This window comes from Lasioglossum baleicum, unplaced genomic scaffold (assembly GCF_051020765.1).
Source record: "Lasioglossum baleicum unplaced genomic scaffold, iyLasBale1 scaffold0590, whole genome shotgun sequence".
Taxonomy (NCBI): Eukaryota; Metazoa; Arthropoda; class Insecta; order Hymenoptera; family Halictidae; genus Lasioglossum; species Lasioglossum baleicum.
The window spans coordinates 40,001-47,500 of record NW_027469650.1 but is presented as its reverse complement, the minus strand read 5'-3'; positions in this window follow the sequence as shown (position 1 = coordinate 47,500).

Below are 7,500 nucleotides of genomic sequence, written 5' to 3'. Positions count from 1 at the left end.
TGACGGGGTAAGTGTTCGCCTATGGAGGGCCGTCCCACCACCCATAAAGGCCCTCCTATACAACGTCGTGCTGGCTTCGGGCGGTTTTCCATCTGCGATGTTGGCGAGCCGGACGGTATTTGTCCCCAAAAAGGGTGACCCTAGTTCCCCTGGGGACTACCGTCCGATATCAATAACATCGGTGATCGTGAGGCACCTACACAAGCTGTTAGCTGTCCGCCTTCGCGCGTCCAACATTATTGATGGGCGTCAGAGGTGTTTCGGGGACGGTTGCAACGACAACGTAGCCGTTCTTGCAACCGTCCTACAGCATTCCCGACGTCACCTCCGGGAATGCCATATCGCCTCGTTGGACGTTGCGAAGGCCTATGACTCAGTCAGCCACGGAGCCATAACAGCTGTGCTCCGCAGCAGCGGGTTGCCTCACGACTTTGCTCGCTACATCGACCGCCTATATGCCAACAGCACGACGTGTTTTGAGGTGCGCGGTGAAAGGTCCGAGCCCTTTAGGCTCAACAGAGGCGTCCGGCAGGGTGACCCCCTGTCATCGATCTTGTTCGCCCTTGTGCTGGACAAGATTCTGGGGTCACTACCTGCCGGAATTGGATATAACATCGGAGGAGAGTCCGTGGGCGCTACAGCGTACGCGGACGACATCCTCCAATTCGCCTCGACCAAGTGGGGCCTCCAATCAGCTTTGGAGGCCGCGGAGAGGGAAGCAAATCGCATGGGGCTTCAGTTTAATCCATCTAAGTGCTCCGTCTTATCCATGGTTCCTTCCGGCAAAGAAAAGAAAATTAAGATCATTACCACCCCAAGCTTCCACCTCAACCAGGGAGTTCACCTCCCTCAGGTTGGGCCAGAGGCGATATGGAAGTATCTTGGGGTGGAGATTTCGCCGGGAGGACCCAGGAGAGTCGGCTTAGAGGTCATCACCTACCTCAGCCGACTGACGCGAGCACCACTGAAGCCCCAGCAACGCATGAAGATCTTGCGCAGCTTCCTCATTCCGCGACTCTACCATACACTCGTGCTTGGTAGAGTCACACTTGGTAAGCTAAGGGCACTGGACCTACAAATCCGCGCATCCGTCCGACGGTGGCTTCGACTTCCAAAAGATGTGCCGGTGGCGTTCATACACGCCGCCATCAGAGAGGGTGGTCTGGGCATCCCATCTCTGAGCACCACCATTCCAGGGCTCATGCTCCATCGTTTAGGAGCCCTGGAGCATAGTTCTGCCCCACAGATCCGAGCTGCATATAGCGAAGAGTGGGTGCAGCGCCGACTGCAGTGGGCGCGGAATGCGCTCACCGTGGAAGGCCAATGCCTGTCCCAAAAAGACCAGAGGGACAGATGGTGGGCTCAGAGGCTCCACTCGTCCGTCGACGGGTGGGAACTCAGGGAATGCCCAATGACCAGTAACATCTCCTCCTGGTGGGTCGATGCTGGCAGCCTCGCAATTCCCGGCCGTGACTTTGTTCAGTACGTACACGTGCGCGCCAATACCCTCCCCACTCGTATAAGGACATCAAGGGGAGCGCGCCGTGGAACGTACCCCACCCGATGTCGTGCCGGCTGTAATGTCACCGAAACAGCCGCGCACGTCATCCAGGGGTGCCATCGCACCCACGGTGGGCGCATCCAGCGGCATAATGCTGTTGCAAAAACTGTAGCCGCTGGACTGCGGGACAAAGGATGGGTAGTGGACGAGGAACCCATCTTTGTCACGGCCGAGGGCAAACGAAAACCTGACCTCGTTTGCCTACGTGGCGGGACTGCCAAGGTCATTGACGTGCAGATAGTCAGCGGAGCAACATCCCTGGACGAAGCCCACGAGCGAAAGGCGAGTTATTACAAAAATAACTCGTCGCTCGTGGAGGCCCTGTCCAACAAATTACACGTTGGGCAGGACTCAATCGGATTCTCCTCCTGCACCATCTCATGGAGGGGAATCTGGTCGTCCAACTCCGTTGACTGTCTAGGGGGCATGGGCATCAAGAAAGGGCTTTTGCGGGGCATTACCACCCGAGTCCTGCAGGGGAGTCACACTAATTGGTCGAGGTGGAATCGTATAACTACGACCCACCCCGACCAAGGAATGACGGAACGACAGGGGGTAGGATGAGGCGGACGACGACGATATTAACCGGGGTACCCGTCCCCTTCCACCTAAGCGGGCAAACTTTACCCCCCTCGGCCCTTTTTGGCTAGGGTCACCGATGGGGGAGTAATAGAAAATAGCCAAATGCCTCGTCATCTAATTAGTGACGCGCATGAATGGATTAACGAGATTCCCTCTGTCCCTATCTACTGGGTCCTAGAAGGTCCAGGGTTTTATTCCCTGGTGCGCCAACCCCTCCTCCAAGTGGTAGGACCTGGACACCCTCGGGTGACCAACGGGGCTCTGGTAAAATGAGCTCTTACGTGAGTGAGTCCTATGCGATCACCGTGGCTCTAGTATAAGAAAGAGTTCCTACGTGAGTGAGTCCTATGCGATCACCGTGACTCTAATATAAGAGAGAGCTCCTACGTGAGTGAGTCCTATGAGGCCACCGTGGCTCTAATATAAGAAAGAGCTCCTACGTGAGTGGGTCCTATGAGATCACCGTGGCTCTAATATAAGAAAGAGCTCCTACGTGAGTGGGTCCTATGAGATCACCGTGGCTCTAATATAAGAAAGAGCTCCTACGTGAGTGAGTCCTATGAGGCCACCGTGGCTCTAATATAAGAAAGAGCTCCTACGTGAGTGAGTCCTAGGCGATCACCGTGGCTCGCTTTGAATCGGAGAAATCCTCGCCGTGGTGTCGAAGGACCGGAGCGTAACCCGGTCGTACACCACGGGAGAAACTCCTAAGTGAGCGAAGCCTCCGGTAGTCCCACCGGAGCCTACACCCCGAGCCACGCGGCAAATGCCACGAGCCAAGATGAGGGTAGAGGAGTGACAAGCGGTGCGTAATGATATGAGCGCACCGCGCCGCCAGCATGTGAAACAGGCATGTGCTGGAAGGGCGACGCCTAGCCGGCGCGTGAGGAAGGCACGCGACGGCAAAGACACGTTTTAATGGGGGCGTGTAACCGCTTGCATGAATAATGTAGTCTAGAAGCAGCTACAAAGCCTCCGACGGAGGGAATTGAGCTAAACGTCGGAGGAACTCGCAGTCGAATGAAGAGGGCATTCAGAACTTGCGAATAGGAGCGAAAGACATGAGTCGAAATAGACGGGAACTACGACACCCGTCTAGTAATCTAGTAAGCAAGTGCTGGAGGCAATACGCCTCCAGCACTTAGAGGAATCGATGAGTACTATAGAGGCAACACGCCGCTGGTACTTATTGATTCCTATTTTGCTTTGAGCACTTTTGCAGATTTGCATGTTGTATGTCCAGCAATGTGCAGGGCGGCAAAAAAGATCCGACGGGGCGATGTTCTCCCCAATGAGCCTGCAGAGTCAGTGGCAACACGCCGCCAACTCGAAAAGACAATCCCAGAAGCAATACGCTGCTGGGACTTAGAAAAATCGGGTCACCCAAAAGCAATACGCCGCTGGGGACTCGATAAAATCGGGGGAAGCAACACGCCGCCGGAAGATAGCCGATAAACATGCAAGCGGAGGCGCCGTTGTCACTAAAATTATATAGAGGTGGACGCCGAGGTGACGCTCCAACGGAGCACTTAAAAGTGGAGGAGACAACCACTATAAGTACTTGTCTCCCATTTCCCTAGCCGCTGGGCCGTCCCACCCGACGTGCTAGCACCCTGTCGGAAACGAGCCGCTGCCGACCGAGGCCCGGAACTCCTGCGAGAGTCACACTGTGACCGCGGTTTCGAGCTCCATCGAGAGTCAGGCAGAGGCCAAAATTACAGAGAACAATTACAACTAGTCGCTCCGACAGGAGGATCCCTCCGTGCACTAACCTATACTCCTTCACTTTTCCAGCTGACCCGGGCACTGGGGGTCTACCAAACCAGCCGCGCTAAAAATTTACAAACATGATGGTCTCCTCAAGCTCAAAATACTCCGGAGGTAAACTCGCTCCCCATTCGGATCTCCGGGTGGGAGCTGGGCCGGGGGAGACTAACATGGAAGCGGTGAGAAGACTTCGGCCGGCAACACTTCGCCCGTCAGAGGTCGGAGGACAACGTGGGACACACACGGTCGCACCATCAGTCGAGACGCGGAGCCCCCGCGTAACGCGATCGACGACTGCGGCCGCCTCCCTCGCGAATTCTCATCACCGCGCTTCCTCCCTCTCCGCGCCGACGATGGTGCAGACCCAACGAGGTTCCGGTCTTCAGGCCGTCCAAAACCACCCGGGAAGGGAATCGGGAATTAGCTCCGCGATTAGCTCCGCGAACAGTCCCGCGATTGCGTGCGAAACCGCGTCCGTGCCCGCGTCGACCAGGGCTTCTGTGCCCGCAAGCGCTTCGTCTCCGCTCTCGACCAGCGTCCCCACTACCCACTCGAACGTACAACAAGGAGAAAGGCTCTCGGAGCCCGCGACCGCGAATGCGTACACGGGAATTAGGATAATGCAACTGAACATGCGACGTTCAGATGTAGTCAGCGGCGAAGTGCGTCAGCTTGTAACCGAAAAGCGACTTGACGTCCTGTTATTGCAGGAAATGTACGTCAGGAAGCAGGGCGCGAGCAGCACTATTTGTAGCTTAGGAACCGGAGTGAGGATCGTGGCCGACCAAACACAAACTCCGTGGGCTGCCGTAGCCGTTTGTAACCCTCACTTCGACGTAGTATTCGTCTCGCAGCTCAGCAACTCCCACTGCGCGTGTGCAGAAGTGCTGGCACCCGGCTGCTCGTTCTACGTCGTATCGTGCTACTTTCAGTACTGCGACGAGATAGAGAAGCACCTCAGTCACCTCGAAATGGTGTTCCGTTCGCTGAGGGGGCAGAGAATGTTAGTTTCGTTAGACGCGAACGCGCGATCACCCCTCTGGGGCCCACAGACCGCCGACGACAGAGGAGCCCAGTTGGAAGCACTCATAGCATCTTTCAACATGGAAGTTGTGAACGACATCAAGCAGCCGCCAACCTTCTGGACACCGGGAGGATCATCCTACATCGACGTGACATTGGCGTCACCATCAATGGCCGGACTCATCCGCGAATGGAACGTCAGGGACGACTGGACAACGAGCGACCACAGAGCCGTGGACATCAGACTGCGGGCACCAAAGAAGACTTCACCATCATCAGCAGGACGGAACGCAGCCAACACCAGATTCAACACGAAGAAAGCCAACTGGGAGAAGTTCGAGGAGCGCTTAGCCGATCTCTCCCGAACGAGACTGGCGCCCCTCGAACTGGAGTCGGCGGAAGGGGTCGAGAAAATGGCAGAAACGCTTGCAGACATCATAACTGATGCCTGCACAGCGTCGATGCCACGTAAACGTAAGTTTAGGAAGTCCAACCCGTGGTGGACGAAAGAGCTCACGGAGCTCAAGAAGGCCGCATACCAGCGGAGACGTGCCTTCCAGCAAGAAAGAGACGAGCTCGCTCGCCCCCAGAAGAAGCTGGCCTACCGCTCTTCGGTGCGTGAGTACAGCAGGGAGGTGAAGAAGGCGAAGCTCAAGAGCTGGCAGAAGTTCGTAACGTCGCACGGGAACGAGGAGCCCTGGGGTACCGTATACAAACTCCAGGCGAAGAAACTCCAAGTTCAGAGTGTGCTTAGCACACTCCGGCGTGATAATGGTCATACGACCAGCGCGGTAGAAACAGCTAAGTTGCTGCTGGAAGCACACGTCCCCGAAGATCGCGTAGAAGAAGATACGCCCGAGCAGCGTACGATTAGAGAAAGTGCACGGACCGCGCCAAGCACTGAAGACGCCTCTCCGTTCGTAAAAGAGGAAGTCATCGACGCGGTTAAGACCTTCAAAAATAATAAAGCACCGGGGCTTGATTGTATTGAAGTCGGAGTGCTAAAGGCAGCGGCCAAAGTCATTCCCGACCAACTGGTACGGCTCTTCAACGGGTGCCTTCAGTGGGGCGTCTTCCCCTCGATCTGGAAGGAGGGCTCTCTCAGAGTTCTCTTGAAGGGCGAAGGGAAAGACGTGAAGGACCCGAAATCATACCGACCGATTTGCCTCCTCTCTGTTGTAGGGAAACTATTCGAGAAACTCCTCAAGAGGAGAATAGACCAGACCGCGATGGCACCTGGCCAGATTTCCGATCGGCAGTACGGCTTCATGCCTAACAAATCGACAGAGCTCGCGATCGCCGAGCTACGCCGCATAGTTGATTCTACCGAGGATCGATATGCGGTGGGGCTGCTCTTCGACATTTCGGGCGCGTTCGACAACGTTTGGTGGCCCTTAGTACTACGGAGTCTAAGAGAGCGTGGCTGCCCGCGAAACGTATTCCAGGTGATCGCGAACTACTTCGACGACCGCAATGTGAGCATTGCGGTAGGAGAAGAGAGGGTCTCCAAGCGCGCCTCTAGAGGATGCCCTCAGGGCTCTGTCCTCGCACCGGCGTGCTGGAATCTTATGTTCGACGAACTCCTGAGAATACTCGAAGAATTGATCCCGGGTAAATTCATCGCGTACGCGGACGACCTCATCATAGTTATAACCGGGAACAGTAGGAAAGAGATAGAAGACAAGGCACAGCAAGCGGTCGACCAGATCGTAAGCTGGTGCAAATCCGCGAAGCTCGAACTGTCAGCCCGCAAAACGGAAGCAATCGTGCTTAAGAGCGGCTACATCGAGCAGAAATTATTAGGAAGCAGAGGAGGCTCGCGCCCGGATAGGAAACGAAAGACCGTTCGGCACAAGGCAAATCTCACGAACAGACCACCGACCATTCGAATAGGGCAAACTACAATCGCGTTCAAGTCCGCCGTGCGATACCTAGGCGTCCACTTCGATAGCGGCATGGGTGTCCGATCCCACTGCCAATACCTATGCGACAAGGTCGGGTCGCTCTTCGCGAAATTCGGGAAGCTCGCGAGAAGCCGATGGGGACTTAGATTCAGGGCTCTCTCCGTAATATATCGCGGAGTCTTCCTGCCGATGGCGACTTATGCAGCCGCCGGCTGGTCAGACTTGTGCGGAGAGAAAGAACTGAGAACGCTCAGGGGCATGCAGCGTCGTGCTCTTACTGCGGTGACTGGCGCATATCGCTGGTCATCGTGGGACAGCATGTGCGTCGTAGCTGGAGCGGTCCCGATCGACATCTTGCTAGAGCAGCGTAGGGCACTCTTCAAGACGAGGAACGGTATGGACGCCAGTTTCGGGAGCATCGTCGTACGCGCGGGAAACGACGATGCAAAAGATTTGTTACAGGCGGAAGCAGCGAAGGTGTGGCAGACCAAGTGGGATGCCTCCCACAAAGGCCGAACAACACACGCCTTCTTCAACGACATCGAAGAGCGGATGGAAGCGAAGTGGATGAGACCGAGCCACTACACATCGCAAGTGCTCACAGGCCACGGAAAATTCAACGCGCGACTCCATGCGTACGGAGCCATCGACAGCAGCAACTGC